Source organism: Lissotriton helveticus, chromosome 8, assembly GCF_964261635.1.
Source record: "Lissotriton helveticus chromosome 8, aLisHel1.1, whole genome shotgun sequence".
Taxonomy (NCBI): Eukaryota; Metazoa; Chordata; class Amphibia; order Caudata; family Salamandridae; genus Lissotriton; species Lissotriton helveticus.
Genome location: NC_136069.1, coordinates 959219586 through 959237260, shown reverse-complemented (window position 1 = coordinate 959237260; position 17675 = coordinate 959219586). Strand labels below are relative to the sequence as shown.

Below are 17675 nucleotides of genomic sequence, written 5' to 3'. Positions count from 1 at the left end.
AGGTCTATCAGGTGGTGAAGGGTAGGGTTAGAACCCTGTTTCAGCTTCCTTGTGGTACATAAGTGTCTCAGTTCTCTGAAGCTCCGCATGTCAAATTTTGAGGGTACCCTGCTAGGGTCACTTCCCCCAGGTAGAGATACACTAGGTTCACCTGTGGTTGACATTTTCTAGTGAGGTGTGGTGTTTGCACCTACCTACACTAAGTGTTATCTACTAAACCTCCCTAGGAGTTGTAGTCAGGGTGTGCTAGGCCCTTTGGTCTACAACAACTAATTTCAGTAGAACTTAAGTATTTTAGGTCTTGAGCTCAAACGGCATTCCTGGTGTGAGTGTACTCCGCTGGCTAGCGCTGTGGGGATTTGTGTTTCAGGGAGAAAATCCTGACGTGTTGTATTGCGACTGTTCTCCCTGTATTTTCCCCTTGGAAATGTGTATTTTGCTCACATAACCTGTTTTTAAAATTGCCCCGATCTTTATCAATTGCACTTTGTTTTAATAAATATTGCACAGCAGTGATTACGACCGCTGTCTCACCTCACTTTTGGTGTCTCCGCGGTGTCCCCGGTCCGTCACAGCTTGTGCCGATTGTGCGGAGGGACAGGAAGCAGCAGAGCACCACAGGGTCGAAAACGTCAGCTTAGTGACCCGCCCTCCTGCCTACTTAATTCCACCCCCAGCGCGGACGCGCGCAGCTCAAACGGCATTCCTGGTGTGAGTGTACTCCGCTGGCTAGCGCTGTGGGGATTTGTGTTTCAGGGAGAAAATTCTGACGTGTTGTATTGCGACTGTTCTCCCCGTGTTTTCCCCTTGGAAATGTGTATTTTGCTCACATAACCTGTTTTTAAAATTGCACCGATCTTTATCAATTGCACTTTGTTTTAATAAATATTGCACAGCAGTGATTACGACCGCTGTCTCAACTCACTTTTGGTGTCTCCGCTGTGTCCCCGGTCCGCCACGGCTTGTGCCGATTGTGCGGAGGGACAGGAAGCAGCAGAGCACCACAGGGTCGAAAACGTCAGCATAGTGGCCCCGCCCTCCTGCCTACTTAATTCCACCCCCAGCGCGGACGCGCGCAGCGGCGCGCCTGTGGCGCGACAAAGGCAAGCCCGTCTGCGTCCGGACGCCACCCGCCGCCCGAGCCCCTGGACGATTCTCGGCTGCAAACTGTGAGTGGATCGCTACTGTTGTGGATATTATTCGCTACTCTAGGCAAGAACTTATATCTCTAAAGCCAAAGAGTGCAACTATTAGTATTTATCCTCAACTCTTGCCTTGCACCTTTGTTAATAACTCCGATACCATTGCCACTTCACTAGCATCTGTGCCCACCTCTGCGACCTCTACATCTGAAACAAACCCAGGGAAAATAATTAGATTGACCACCAACGAAGACTCTAAATCTTTCTCTGCCCTCTATATAAATACTAGGTCCATCCCCAAGCACACTTTGGAATTATGGAGTCTACTTGACAATGACCAGCCTGATATATGCTTTCTTACTGAAACATGGCTTCACAGTCAAGCATGTGGCAACTGCGTTTCCATCTGAATACCATGTTATCAGACAAGACAGAGAGGGGAGGAGAGGAGGCGGAGTTGCAGTGGCAGCAAAGGCCCCGCTTGGTATCTCCATGTTGGAATCCTTTTCTAACCCCCTGTTTGAAATTTTAATAGTTAATCTTTTGTATTTTAAAACGACGACAGGTAGAGTTGCTCTGGTCTATAGGCGTCCTGGCGATAAATCCAAATTTGTTAATGCTCTCCTGGATACTATCGCCTCACATGTATTGGCCAGGGATCACTTTATTTTAATAGGAGATTTTAATTACCACATGGTTATTCTTGATACCGATTCCTGTCATTTAAAGACCAGTATGGAAACCTTATCATTAACACAAAGGGTTCTAGGACCTACTCACCAGGCAGGGCACACTCTGGATCTAATTTTCACTAATATGCCAAGTTTTACCTGCGAAACCCCTCTGCCTATGACCTGGACGGACCATATTTTAGTGAAATTTAGTTTTCCTGGTCCCAATAAGCCCAGGATCTCTAAGTGTGCAGACTTAATGCTCATACGTCCCTGGCCTAAACTCACACAGGAGGCCTTTGAGATTTATTTCAACCCTCCCGGTGACACACTTAACAACATTGACCTTATGGCCAACCAGCAGGAAGAGTGTGTGAAGACTGCACTGGATAAGGTCATTCCTGAAATGAGAGTTAAAGTCAAATCTATTACCGGCCCTTGGTTCACAGAGGAATTGAAAATAAAAAAAACTGCTAGTAGAGTAGCAGAAAGGCTGTGGAGAAAAGCAAAAACTAGTGAAGATCGTAAAAATTATAAACAGATTAATTTTCTTTACTTGGGAAAAATAAAGGAAGCTAAATCTAGCTATCTTACACAAAGAATTAATAAAGCCTCTCACTCCTCGAAATAATTATTTAAAATACTAAATGAGTTTACCGCTCCCCAGGTGGAACAATCATCTTTCACCCCCACCTTGGAGTGGGTTAATGCATTGGCCGCGCATTTCCATATTAAATCAAGTCCATCTATTCGATGTTTACAACCCCCGGATCTAATGACACCTTAACTGGTGAGGTATCATCCTGTAACCCCTTGACTCCTCACCATATAGAGGGCTCTTTGCTTATGGAATTTGAGCCCACCACGGCTGCAGAAGTGTTAGTTGCACTGGAGAAAGTGAAATTGGGTTCTCCCACTGATTCGCTAGCCCCTCGTAAGTGCAATGAAATATTTCCTCGCTTGGCCTGCTCTCTCTCTAAAATCTATAATACCTCTTTCGAGCTGGCATCTATGCCTAGCAGCTGGAAGGTGGCCCAGGTAAAACCAATTCTTAAAAAGCTCACTAGCGACCCCTCTATTGCCTCCAATTACAGGCCCATATCTTTGTTACCTTTATTACCCTACTTCGGAAAGGTACAGGAACATCTTGTTAACAAACGTGTCTCCAGTTTTGTAGAAACACATTCACTTTTAGATCCCTCGCAATCGGGCTTCCGTGCTGCCCTGGCACTGAAACGGCAGTGATGGAAGTGGTGGATAACATTCGTCTCACACTGGACAAAGGTGATTCCGCATTTCTGATCTTATTAGATCTTTCAGCAGCCTTTGACACCCTCTCCCACAGCATCCTTCATCAACGGCTGTGGGAGATTGGTGTCAGAGGCAAGGCTCTGGCCTGGTTCAAGAGTTTCCTCGCCGACCGGCATACTTACATCAGGATCAACTCTTTGGAATCCAGTAGGATGCCTGTTACTGTGGGGGTACCTCAAGGGTCCATTTTGAGCCCCATGTTATTTAACATTTATCTTATCCCCCTGGCCAGAATCATAAAATCTTACGGTTTCACCACAGTGTCCTACGCGGACGATACGCAGGTTCTTATTACCTGTAGTCCAGACGTTCTTGACACCTGTACCAGATTTAAGAGATGTATGATCCATATTAGCGAATGGATGAATGATAACAAACTCCAGCTTAATTTCAGTACAACTGAAATTATGCTATTTGGCAAGGCGAAGACACAGTGGTCACATGACTGGTGGCCTACAGAACTGGGACCATGTCCGGAGCCCAAAGAGGCGGTTCGTGACCTGGGAATAATGCTCGAATGTGCTCTTTCTATGAAGGCTCAGATTACCCAAGTATCTGGTATCTGTTATGGTATACTACGAAAATTGCGGAAGATTTTCAGGTGGCTACCGATCGAATCCTAGGTCTCACGCATAAACTTTTATATGGGAAAGGACCTTCTTATCTTGTCGAGAAAGTGGCCAGGTATAAACCCTCCAGAGCCTTAAGGTCCAGTACTAAAATCCTTCTGGTACAACCTAGGGCTAGAACGTCGAGGATGGGCTGTAGAGCCTTTTCTTACCTAGCCCCTCAACTATGGAATAAACTACCTACACATCTGCAGTCCCTTTCCAATCATCAGGCTTTTCGTAAGGGCTTAAAAACCTGGCTCTTTCCTAATTAATCTCCTCTCCTCCGCTCCCTCTCATACTTGGTTGTCGTTTGTTGCTAAGCGCCTTGAGACTTTTGTGATTTGTGCGCTATACAAGAGACTATGACTATGACTATGACTTGTTATATGTACCTATGGTACCTAATGTGATGTTTCAAATGATATCTCAAAGATTACACTTGGTAAAACAACAGCAAGCTCAAATCCCAACCGCTGCACCCAATGTGAGAAGTTGGCCTGGTATATGATGTTCACTATTCTAGTGAGCACCTTGCACCAGTCCAAACAACCCTTATGGTGATGGTTGTAAAGTCAACCTTATAGACCAGCTATCCTTGTGGTAGCATGGACAAAGCAGTCTTAGGCTAAACTCAAGAGGGCATGTGAAGCCAGCTGTTTTACCATATGTAACCCCTTTAATACCAAGTGAAAGGACACCACACTGGTTGTATATCAAAATATATCTGTATTTATTTCTAACACAATCCTCTGAACTCTTTATGAGGTTAGAGGCACAAGCACATAACAAGATACTCAATTATAATACAATAAGTTGCACAAAATACAGTAATGCCCTAGGGGCACTTCGAACCATATACTAAAATAGTGGTATAAGAACCACGTCACGAACAAAGGATAGGCCTAAGGCCTGGAGAATCGCTGGGGCTATGCTGTACTACCAAAGGATAGGGAGCAGGAGGCCCCAGGGATGCGCGTGCAGTGTCTTTACACGCACGCAAGTTACCATAGAGTTAGAATGGGAACGAAAGAATTGGAAACTAGTTCTTTTAGGTCACTTCCGGATGGACAAGGAGAAAGCTACTTGAAAGTTAGACACTAGGATAGTAAATACCCACAGGACCACCGAAGTACTCGGTTACCTCACCCACAGGAAGCGGGTGCATAGGTGTCAAAGTGTGTCGGGTTTTGTCGCTGAATCCTATGGAGCCTTGGAGAAAGATGCTGCAGGCGACCAGGAGGGAAGTGTCCAGGTGGATCCAAGGGCGGATCGAGGATGAAGAGTACCTGAAGAGGGGACAGAGTCTGGGTCACTAGCCAGTGACCAGGAAGGAACCAGGCGATGTCGCGAAGCAATCAAGTGATGTCGTGAAGCTTGTCTCTGCAGCCACGTGGACCAAGAGGTGTCGACGATGACCAGGAGCTGGATACGGACTGTTCCACGAAGGCTCTCGCTGTTGGCGGTGTCGACTTCCGGATTGGAGTCCACAAGCCTTGGCAAAGGCAACCCACGCAGGAATCGAAGATGGCTTACGGATCAGACCAGCAAGGTCTGATGGACTTCTCCTTTTCAGGGAAGCAAGGGCCAGTCTGGAGCAACCAGACCAACAGTGTAAATCAAAAGGTTCGTTGTCACAGAGGCCACTAGCCAACGAGCAAGTGACCGGACAGACGCCTCAAGCAGGAAAATGCAGAAGGGCCCCACGCAGAACTCGTGGAGTGTGGAGGGCTGATCTTCGGTGCAGTTGTTGCTCAGGGCTGGGGCTTCTCAATCCCCAATGCACAACTTCGAGGGTGCCTCAGAAGTTGCACGGAAAGCAATTCGCTGGCTTTCCAAGATGGCCGGTCCCACGTCTCTCGTCGCCTCCACGGGTCTCAGCTCTGCTGTGACTGTGGATCGGGCTGTTGGAAGTCTGGAAGTCCGGGTCTTGTCAGGCTGTGTTTTCGGGCTCCGGCAGGAACGTCGACAAAGCAAACCGTTGATCGCTTGATGGTGCCTGCTTGCACAGGGTGGTCACTCCTTGACCACAAGGACGATTCTTCAGTCTTCTATGTCGAGTAGAATGTCGAAGGTCCAGAGTTTCGTTTCAAGTTTCAGTCAGGATAAATCTAAAGTCTTGGGACTCGGCTCCTACCTATATACCAAATTTAGGGGCTGGATTACCTGCTAGGTCCCTCCTATGGGTGGGACCAGGGAAGGGGGTGGTCACACCCCTTTCCCTTTGTCCAGTTTCACGCCAGAGCTGGGGCTGGAGTGCCCCAGCACCGGTTTGAACCGGACTATGCATGGGACACCTTGTGTGCCCCAGGCAGTGTCTCATTTCATTCAGCCCTCCCTGCCCCAATACACTATAGCCTGTCTGGGGTGGTGCTAGCACCTCCCATGACAGGAAACCTATTGTCCAAGCCTCCCTTGCTGGAAGGGCTCCAAGCAGCAGGAGGTCAGACTTGTGTCTGTGGCAGCAGCATCCATTTTGTGACGCTGAGGCTTTGGTTAACTTTAACCTGGATTAGTAGGAACAACATGTCTTCTCCCTCTAGAAGGGTGGAATGCTACCCCCGTCGCCAGAACTGGTGAGGTGGTAGTATTCCAAAGCGTATGACACCTTACACGACATGTTTTGATAAAGCCAAAACAAAGTTAGCAATAACCGCGAGGATTATAATGCACTTAAGAGTATATGTGTAGGAGGATGGATATCTGACTATGGTTACCCCAGATTTTTTGCCTTGTGTTTAGCTGGTTTTCGACTTAGTTGGCCTGGGGATCCTGCTAATCAGGGTCCCAGGCTATCTGCTCTCTCTTTAAATGCACTCCATGTACCCTAGGTACATCACCAATTTGGTACTGGACACCTTATCAGCCCCTGTACAGTGCACTATAGGTGCCAAGGGCATAGGTGCATCCAAGGCCTACCAGGGGCTGCAGCATGTCTTTTGCCACCCCTGGCTGGTACTTAAATCGACACAATTGGCTGTTCCCACAGATGGGGCAAGGTGGGGTAATCACCCCTTGCTTAGATATAGTATACCTATGTCTAAACCTATATCTGGACACATATACACCTATAAGTCACTCCTATGGCAGGCCTTTACAATCCTGGAGGCAGAGTGCTTGGTTTTATGTGAGATGGTGCTCTAGCATGAGCTGAGCCTGTCTGAAGTGTTCAGAACCATTTCCCTACTGCTGCTCCAGTGATACTGCCATACCATATACTCTTAAGTGCATTATAATCCTCGCGGTTAATGCTAACTTTGGTTTGGCTTTATCAAAACATGTGGTGTTTGGTGTCATACACTTTGGAATACTACCCCCTCGCAAGTTCTGGCGAAGGGGGTAGCATTCCACCCTTCTAGAGGGAGAAGACATGTTACTTTACTGAAAACAGGTTAATCCTAACCAGAGCCCCAGCATCACAAAATGGATGCTGCTGCCACAGACACGAGTCTGGCCTCCTGCTGCTGACCAAAACTTGGCAGAGGACGCTTGATCAAAGGATCTCCTGTCACAGGGAGGTGTCACACCACCCCAGACAAGAGATAGTGGATTGTAGCAGGGAGGGTTGAAAGAAACTAGACACTGCCTGGGGCGCACAAGGTGTCCCTGGGCAGATTCCAGTCAAACCGGTTCTGGTGCCATCCTGCCCCAGTCCTGGCGCGAAACTGGACAAAGGGAAAGGGATGTAACCACCCCCTTCCTGGGTCCCACCCATAGGAGGGACCTAGCAGTGGCTAGTGACCCAGACTCCGTCCCCTCTGCTTTCAGGTACTCTTCATCCTCGATCCGCCCTTGGATCCAACCGGACACTTTTTTTCTGGTCGCCTGCAGCATTTTTAGTTACAGGTCTCCATAGGAATCAGCGACGAAACCCGACAACTTGACACCTATGCACCCGGCTCCTGTGGGTGAGGTAACGCGGGCACTCCGGTGCTCCTGTAGGTATTGACTATCCTAGTGTCCAAGTTTTCAGTGGCTTTCTCCTAGTACATCCGGAAGTGTCCTAAAAGAACTAGTTTCTAACTCTTACATTCCCATTGTTTCCCTATTGTAACTCGCGTGTGTGAATAGACACTGCACACACATCCCGTGGGCCTCCTGCTCCCTAACTCTTGTTAGCTCAGCATAGCCCCAGCGATTCCCAAGGCCCTAGGCCTATCCTGTATTCGTGACGTGGTTCTTATACCACTATTTTAGTATATGGTTTTACGTGTTCCTAGGGCTCTACTGTATATTGTGTAACTTATTGTATGATAATTAAGTAACTTGTAATGTGTTTTAGCCTCTGACCTCATAAAGAGTTCAGAGGGGTTGTGTTTATAATAAATACATATATATTTTATATATAACCTGTGTGGTGTCCTATCATTTGATATTCAAGGGGTTACATATGGTAAAACAGCTTGCTTTACATGCTCTCTGAAGTTTTAGCCTAAGACTGCTTTGTCCATGCTACCACTAGGATAGCGGGTCTATAAGGTTGACTTTACAACCATCACCATAAGGGTTGTTTGGACTGGTGCAAGGTGCTCACTAGAATAGTGAACATCATATACCAGGCCAACTTCTCACAGGTAGTACTAAGGTAGGGCAAACATTGGGGCTCCCAGCTAATGCCCGCAACCTGGGAGGGACCCGCTTCAGACAAGACCACCGAAATAAGCAAGTCTTGGCCCAATTCACCCCCAGCCCCGAGACCCTGCCAAAAGCATGGAGTAATTGCTTCGCACCCTCTAATGCTGTTTCCGTATTTGCCAGAAAAATTAATAAATCATCAGCATATAAGGAGATAAACTGCTTATTCCCCACGGAGATCTAACCCGGGGTAATGCCTCCCCAGTCTGGCATGAGCAGCCAACGGCTCAATGGCTAAGGCAAACAACAACGGAGAGAGCGGACACCCCTGTCGTGTTCCCTGCCCTACCAAACAAGATGGGGAGATCATCACATCTGTGCGTACTCGAGCCGTCGCCGACCTGTAAAGGATCTCCGTCCATCCCACAATGGATTCCCCTAGACCGAGCGCACGCAGGACCCGGTACAAGTATGGCCCAAGATGCGGAGGAGGCGTCTCACTTTAGTGGCTGCTGTGCGTTTCGGTATAAAACCCGCCTGATCACTATGGACCAACTGCACCATATATGGAAGGAGGTGGGTCGCAAGGATCCTACTAAGTATTTTATAGTCAGATGTTAACATTGATAACGGGCGATAGGCCGACCTATTCAGGGGGTCCTTCCCTGGTTTCAACAGAGGGATAATGAAAGCCTCTCGAGTGGAGGCAGGCAGCCTCCTCGGGCCCCGGGCCTTCTGGAAAACCGCCAGCAGTTTAGGGGCCAAGATATCAACGTATGTTGAATAAAATTCAATCGGTAGCCCATCTGTACCTGGCGTTTTATTGCGCCACGTATTTCCCCTATGATAATCTCCTGTCCCAATGAGTCCGCCTGGTCCTCCTCGAGGCGCGGTAGGTGTACCTCTGCCAAGAAATCCTCCAGCCTGTCGCCCGTGTCCTGAAGCTTACTCCTGTACAGGTCTGCATAGTATTCTAAGAACATTCCACTGAACCCTTGCTCAGTATACTCCGTTGTTCCCGTAGCCGAGGAAAAGGCCAGTATAGGCATATCTCTCGGGCCGGACTGGCCAACCAGGCCAGATGTGTGCTCGCCTTATCCCGTTCCGCATGCGCCCGCACCAAGTATGCTTTATGGTCAGAGCAGCGCAACCTCTCTTCCTGTGCCGCCACTCCCTCCCTTGCAGCCAGGACTTCGTCCTGCACCCCTGGGTTCTCAGGGCGGGCTCTCTCTGCCTGTCGCAGCCGTTGTTCCTCTTTTTCTATATCTAGCAAGAGAGTCTTCCGCACTCCCACCATTTTAGTTATACACGAGTTTAAAAGCATCCCACTCCAGTGCCAAGGATAATGCTGTACCCTCATTCTCGAGGAAATATTGCTCTATACCCGTCTGTACCTCCGCACGGAATACAGGGTCCCCCAAGGCCTCCGGGCGTAATTGCCAGGTAGGAATTACAGGCCTCTCCCGAGCCCAGTGTATAATTAGCAACAAGGGGTTATGATTTGAGATCGTCCTCGCTAAATATTCACTGTGTCTTAATGCCGCATGAATGACCGGGGTGCATAGTATGGCGTCCAACCGCACATGCAAGTCACGCAGTGCCGAAAAGTAAGAGTAGGCCCGCTCCCCTAAGTGTTGCACTCACCATGTGTCTATAAGGCCCCACTTATCTTGCCAGTCCTGTCTAAGTTTAGAGAGCCAATGTATAGGGGCCTCAGGCAACGGAGGATGAGACCTGTCCATCATAGTACCTGTAATAGAGTTGAAGTCATCACCCAATATCACCGGACCGGTCAAGTAGGGTGGCAACTTCCCTGATAGTCGAGCAAAAAAGGTCGCCCGTTCTACATTAGGGGCATATACACTGCATAACGTCACATCTTTTCCATCCAAACGCCCCATTACAGCCATGAATCTCCCCTCTGGGTCCACTAATAGCTGTATCGGTTGGAAGGAAACCCCGCCCTAACCCATATCAGTGTACCCCTAGCAAAAAGCATAGTACGTCGTATAAAAAAGCTGCCCTCTCCACCTGCTTTGTAATGCCAGACCTTCAGTGCAGTCAACATGAGTTTCCTGAAGTTAAGCAATCTGCACTCCCCTACGCACCAAATATGCATGGACCCTGTGGCGTCTCAACATCGTATGTATCACCCGTACATTACACATAATGGATTTTAACTCAGGAGATGTCCCCATTGTGTCGTCTATCTCTCATTCGTAACTGCACTTCCTCCATTGGCACACCAGTGGTTCGAACTACCCCAAAGAAACCCCTCAAACTCTCCCAACAACCCCTCCCCAGAACAGGCTCTAAAGCTAGTACCCATTCAAACTATCAACCAACTGTCCCTCTGGTATCTACCATGGATCGGCTCAAGGAACGAAACTAAGGAAGGAGCCCAAGTGCCAAGAAGATCTGGTCCACAACCCCATTGAGTTCTGCCACAGTACACCACTATCAGTGAATCTTCAACCCCTCTGGAAGGGTCCCAGGTGGAGGCAGCTGCACTATTCTAATGCCCCCGTGCCCCAGCCATCTCAACTGTGTCTCCTCCCGATTGCCCTCCTGAAATAAAAGGGGCCAGCACCATTCAACCCCCGTACAGGGCCCAAAGTTTAACTGCACAATTTCAGGCATCAACAATCTCATCTGCTGTCCCTGGTGTGATATGCGGCAGTGAAACACTTCCCGTGTCAGTCCCTTCGGAATCAGTTCCAGCTGACCCTTTTTCCGAATCCCTCGCCCCCATCGACACAGCTCCTCTCGCTTGAGATATCTCCGTCATAGCTTGCAACGCTGCTGATCTCTCCTTCTCCGTCTGAGTCGTAGTGGGTTTCTGCGATCCAGGGCGACGTCGTCTGGTGCGTCTTGTGCGGCGCGGACACGGCACCTCCGTCTGTTGCCTTAGACCTCTTCCTGCCGCACCCAATCCTGCCCAGTAGGATTACAACCAACTCCATGCCTTCTCAGGGTCATTGGGAAAATACGTTTTACTGTCCATTGTCACTCTCAAGCGTGCTGGAAACATAAACGAATATTGGATGCCTTCATCTCGGAGTGCCTTCTTAACCTCCAAAAACGAGGCTCGATGGCGCTGCACGTCGAATGTGTAATCTGGAAACAGTGACACATTGTTATTGTCCACTCTATATGGGCCAGCAGTGCGAGCCTTGTTCAGAAGCAGGTCCCTATCCTTATAGTGGAGTAGGCTTGCCACCACCGGCCTGGGCGGTCTTCCAGGTGCCAATGGTCTGGCCGGCACCCTTTGTGCCCTTTCCAACGTGTAGAAAGGTGTCAGGCCCTCTGGAGCAACCTCGGTCCGTAGCCACTGTTCCAGGTAGTCAACCATATTGCCCCCTTCCACTCCTTCCGGTAGGCTCACCACTTTTATGTTGTTCCGTCTATTGCACCCTTCGGCATCTTCAGGCCTCCACTGCTGTACCTGCAATCTGCATTTGACTTCTCCCATCTGGGTTTCCAGCGCTTTCTGGGAAGGTTCTAGGACCTCCAACGTGGTCTCAGTCTGCTTCACCCGGTCGACCAACTTAGCGTGATCCACCCGTATGAGGCCCAACCCCAGTGACACCTGGGCAATGTCCTGTTGAAGTGCGTCCTTTGTATCCATGATAGCCTTAGGTATTTGATCTACCTGGTGCGATTTAGCCGCGTCCTGCTTCCGCTGTTCCGCAGACTCGTCCTTCAGCTTCGGGTGGGCCCCCCCTTGCCGGCCTCGTGGTTTCTCCATGGATCTCAGCCCATCAGGACCCCAGCCCAGTCCAATCTCACAGCGCTTCCCTCACCTCGTCTGCTGTGGCTGCAGCCCCCAAGTGGGCCTTGTCGGGGGGAAGGCTCCACTCACCGGTATCCGCACCGGGCCACCAGACATGCTCTCCACTGCTCACCAGGGGGCTCCTCGTCTCTTCTCGGCACCCTGTTCTATAAAGACCCATTCCGCACCCTGGGAGGTCACTCAACGTCCGAGTGAGGGTGACCCTCCCCTCAATCTGCCCAAGTTGGTATCCTCCACAGGTGCCTCTCTGCTGTCCTCGCAGCTGGTGCAACCCAGTGGGCTCCTCTGGCTCAATCCCCCGAAGGTCGCCGCTTGCCATGGTAAGGGTCCATTAAACATCCACAACAGTGCTCCTTCATCATGGGCTCCCCCAGGAGATGACCCTTTGTTCCCATTGGCTCAATGACCTCCAGCCCCTAGGGTTAGCGCGGTGGCCCAGTCTCCAAGTAAGGACCCCCAGCCAAAGCGTGCCGCCAGAGCCAGGTGGCAGAGGCACGGCTCTGATCTACCCAAGCCACCGCTAAACAGGCCACCGCCAGGCGCCAATCCGCTTTCACCTCCAGTGCTCGGTCTCCGGCAGCTCTCCGCTCATTCTAAGGCCCGCTGCGGCACTCCCTGACCTCAGACCACCCGCTGGGTCAAACATGGCCCCGCAGTCTCAGCAGTCCCCAGTCCATAGTCAGCCCGTCTCCACTCCACACTCCGGGCGGCAGCGCCACTCTAAGCCCCCACAACTTGACTATGGGCAGGTCCCAGGACAGTTTGTCTCAGAAGTCCACTAGACAGGGACCTCAGCAGTAGGAGTGCATTCCAGCCCACCTCGCTGTACCGCCAGCCGGATCTGCACGCTCCACAGCTCACCCCCACTGTCTACCTCCTGTCTCCTCGCGACCGGGTGCTCCCGGGGCCGCAAGGGGCCCGTAGTGCCAGCGGATCCGCCGTCCCCCACTCCGTCCTCGGTGGAGGATACAGTCTATGCAGAGGGTGTGCAGGGTCCATCTCGCGCCAGGGGGGACCTCCCGCACGTATGGGCCACAGTCTGACTCGGTATTCCAGGCTCATCTAGGAGGACGATTGGCTGCCACGGCCGCCATTTTGTATGTGCGCAGGCCAGGCTCCTCACTCTTCGGGGTCGCCGGTTAGCACTGGGGGATCAGAGGGCGCCCGATCTTGATATGTTTTTCCTGGATCCAAGCGAGCCGGAAAGGACGCCAGCTAAAACACCATTCAAGCAAGAATTACATAACTTTCTTCTCTTTCCTCAAAAATACCTGGTATCACCTTGGATTAAACTCTGGGTAATTTCTGGGATATTGTTTTTTCTTGGTTAGGCTTAGTATTGACTTTTAGCATGCTTATTAATGGACATTATCTTCAACAAGATTCCACAGCCTGAAAGGTCAAGATCCTACTGAAGCCACACACATTGTCACATCGTGAACAAAAATACTATGGGACAAGGTTGATTTTAACATATTCGGACGGACCAAACTTTTAAAAATGAATCATGTATTTAAAATCTCATTAAGTGATTTCATTAATGGAGTACATTTTCTGATGATTGGGACACTGAAACAGTTAATAACATGTTATGTGAAAAAACTGCTGCATTTTCTAATACTGAAATGTTAGAGGGTTCGTCAGACTATAACAAATTGTACTTTTATCAACATTTTGGTCATCATTTCCTGCACAAATCCATTTCACCTAGGAGTGTATTTGAATAGAATCTGTGGGAATATTGCCCAACACCACCAAAAAGTAGTTCACAAATGCTAGCACAATAATTTGCATACTTTTCTGGGTTTATCACCACAGATCAAGCCTCATTTTATTATAAGGTTGCACCATCATCATCACTGTAAATTATGTTAACCAATACTAAACAGATTTACTCTGCTTCCTTTTTGGCCCAATTGCCTGAACAGGGCTTCATCCTGTGGGAAGACTAAATTGACACAAAATTAATTTGGGGTACAAATGACTGGCAAGTCCAGGGTACAGAGGCACTATTTAGAGCAGGGGTCTCCAACAAGTCGATCGCGAGCTACCGGTAGCTCGCCAACAACCTACTAGTAGCTCTCGGGCCCGGTGCTCACTTTTGTGCCCTATCATTGTTGTTATGTTTATTTTTGGGCCTTTTTAGGTCGAGGACCGAAGGCTGCGCTTGCGCAGTCTCCGGGAGGAGATTTAATGATTTTGAGTATCGGGCTTGAACCCGCCTCTCTCCTCCATTGGTTGGCTTCCTAAATGGAGGCCAGCCTTTGGATGAGAGGGGCATCACTCAGTTCAAGCCCCGTCTCTTTCGGATTCGGGGGCATGTTTTTTTGCGTTCTTTCGACTGTGACGTCATCCGTCACTCAGAACGCCCAAGGCACGCCCCCGAATCCGAAATTTGCGTAGCTTTGCGGCCGCCATTTTGCTGCTCGCGGTCTCTTTGTTAGCCGCGCCGATACATTCTTTCTGACCGCACGGGGCCATTAAGTCTTACACGCAGTTTATTAAACACTAGACGCATGCAACTAATAGATTATAGATACGTCAGTAGAAGGGTGTTTAATTTACCCTAATATGGCTTCCCCCGCCTCGCACTCGCCCAAAAAACGCACGCATTGTCTTGTTTCTGAAATGTTTCGCTAAACCGTTCCGATCATTTACAGCTAGAGGAGTGTCACGCTCCTAACTAAGCCTATCGCAAGGTAAGCCTATTGCAAGAGTCGCGCTTTTATCGTATCATTTCCTTCCAAAATGGCATCCACTGCACTGACATCTGGTTCCACAGCCTCTCCGGCGGCAGTTCTAGCAGCAACTGCACCCGGTGTACTGAACAAACCAGTGGTGCGGGTACACCCTGTGGTGTTGGCTTCAATCGTTGACAGCTACGAGAGACGGAATGAGGGAGCGGCCCGCGTGATCGGTGTGAGAAGTTGGCCTGGTATATGCTGTTCACTAGTTCTACTGATCACCGTGTACCATGCCAAGCAACCCTTATGATGATTGGTTGTAAGTCAACCTTGTAGACAAGCTATCCTAGGGGTAGCATGGACTAAGCAGTCTTAGGCTAAACTCGGTAAAGGCATGTGAAGCAAGCTGTTTTACCATACACAATCCCCTTGAATACCAAATGAAAGGACACCACACAGATATATATTGAAAATATATATAGATTCACTGAAAAAACCATAGGTTATAGACCATATATAGTTAGGAATTAGCATTTACAAAACCTTGAAAATTCACTGAAAAAACCATAGGTTATAGACCATATATAGTTAGGAATTAGCATTTAAAAAACCTTATTTTACTCACACAAAACCATTGAAATTCCATATATAGTTAGTTGTACTAACTATATATCGCGCACCCGCAATCCACTGCTGATGATGTCACATATTACATCATTCATGACATGGTCAGTGACATCACTGATGACATCTCAAATGACATCACTGATGACATCACTGATGACTACATTCAGTGACTGTATAAATGTGTAAAGTTAAAATATGTCTTACATATTGAAGAATGAGTGGATGTATAAGTGTCTTGATGAAGGATTTAGTAGGGGCATGACTGACTGTATGAGTGACTGATTAAATGTGTCTCACTGAGTGCATGGGTTAGTGACTAAACTGTCTTAATTTGTGCATCATTATGTCTGTTGTTCTGTAAACTGCTGCATGTGTTGATCAGTAGCTATATGATTAACTGTATGGGTTATTGATTGGTTGCCCAAGCATTTGTATGGGAGACTGAGTGTGTGTGTGTGGGTGGCTGGGAGGTGTATGACTCTGTGCATAGATGTGTGAGCAGTTGATTGACTAAATGTATGGGTTCAAAAGTGCATGTGGAAACAGCTGTATGGGCGGTTGACTGTGTGCATGAGTGTATTGGTGAGTGAATGGATATCTCAGTGCTACATGTTAAAGTAAGTACATATGTAAAATACAGTACATGTGAGAGTTGACATATATAAATAACTGTGCATAAGAGCCAGTGAATGTGTGAGTGGCTGTATGGATCATTGTGAACTTGTATTCAGGATTGTATAAGTGAGTAAATATGTTTTAGTATATGTTTGAATAAGTAAGGTGTGTATAACTGTATAGTTGAGGAAATGGAGGTGTGATTGATTCTTTACATGACTGACTAAGTGTCTGAGTAACTCCATGGATGAGTGACAGTCTATGAGTGTCTGTTTACACTGAGTGTATCTAAGGTTATATTAGAGTCTGAAGAGGTTCATCATATTATCACATGAATGATGTCATCAGTGATGTGATCAGTAATGTCAAATGAGATGTCATCAGTGATGTCATCAGTGATGTCATCAGTGATGTCATTTGAGATGTCATCAGTGATGTCACTGACCATGTCATGAATGATGTAATATGTGACATCATCAGCAGTGGATTGCGGGTGCGCGATATATAGTTAGTACAACTAACTATATATGGAATTTCAATGGTTTTGTGTGAGTAAAATAAGGTTTTTTAAATGCTAATTCCTAACTATATATGGTCTATAACCTATGGTTTTTTCAGTGAATTTTCAAGGTTTTGTAAATGCTAATTCCTAACTATATATGGTCTATAACCTATGGTTTTTTCAGTGAATTTCATTGGTTTTTTAAAAGCTAATATCTGTAGCTGTAAAATGTATTCTTCTTTAAATCCCAAAATATATTTTATATGTTTATTAATAATTTTTTTTAATACTTTTTTTTTGTTCGCTACCGGTTCGCGAACCGGGAAGCTTTCCGTTAGCTAATCTTGATGCCGCGACCCAGTCCGCGAACCGGTAAACGTTCCGTTAGCGCAACTGCCGCGTTAGAAATCAACATCGTGACGCGTCGCGGAAGCGCGACGTATCACGTTGTCGCGTAATGTGTCTTATGACGCGCCGCGTTAGCGCACCCGGAAGTGCTCCGGTACGCGAACTGAGACGCGAAGCGCAGCTCCCCGGAAGCGATCCTCGGCGCGTTGCGAAAGCGCGACGTATCGCGTGCCCGCGTAATGCATCTTATGACGCGCCGCGTTAGCGCACCCGGAAGTGCTCCGGAGCGCGAACCGAGGCGCGAAGCGCAGCAACCCGGAAGCGATCCGGGGCGCGTTCCGCAGTGCGTAACATAAGCGTGAGAGGTCATGTGACTTGTTAATAAAACTTTTCATTGGTTCATTTCACTTTTGGTTTCATAATGATGTAAGGCTAGGTCAGGTGACCTAAAAATAACACTTTTCATTGGTTTAGAACTATTGTTTTTCCCAAATGATGAAAACCCCTCCTTCTTTCCTCACTCTGACTTTCATCTTTGTGAGAGGAAGACCTTTTTTCATAGTTGAACAATGGCTTCAGTAGTTGCTTCAGCTGGTGCACCCCCACCACCACCTCCACCTCCTCATGGGAAGAGAGGACCACCTCCCCAGTTTATCAGCCAGACAGAGGAGGAAGAGGATGAACTATAGGAAGAAGAGACCGAAGGACCACAGTTCTTACAGGAGGTGCCCCGGGTTTCCCGTCGGAAAGCCAGCTTTATTTGGCAGTTTTTTTCAATCCCTCGAGGGCAAAAAAAAGT

At 48.2% G+C, this 17675-nt stretch overlaps 1 protein-coding gene across 1 annotated transcript in view; it reads right to left on the bottom strand.

Annotated features, from left to right (window-relative positions):
* ZBTB11 (zinc finger and BTB domain containing 11) overlaps window positions 1-17675 on the bottom strand; it is a 1715870-nt gene that overhangs the window by 9732 nt on the left and 1688463 nt on the right. The window lies entirely within an intron of this gene.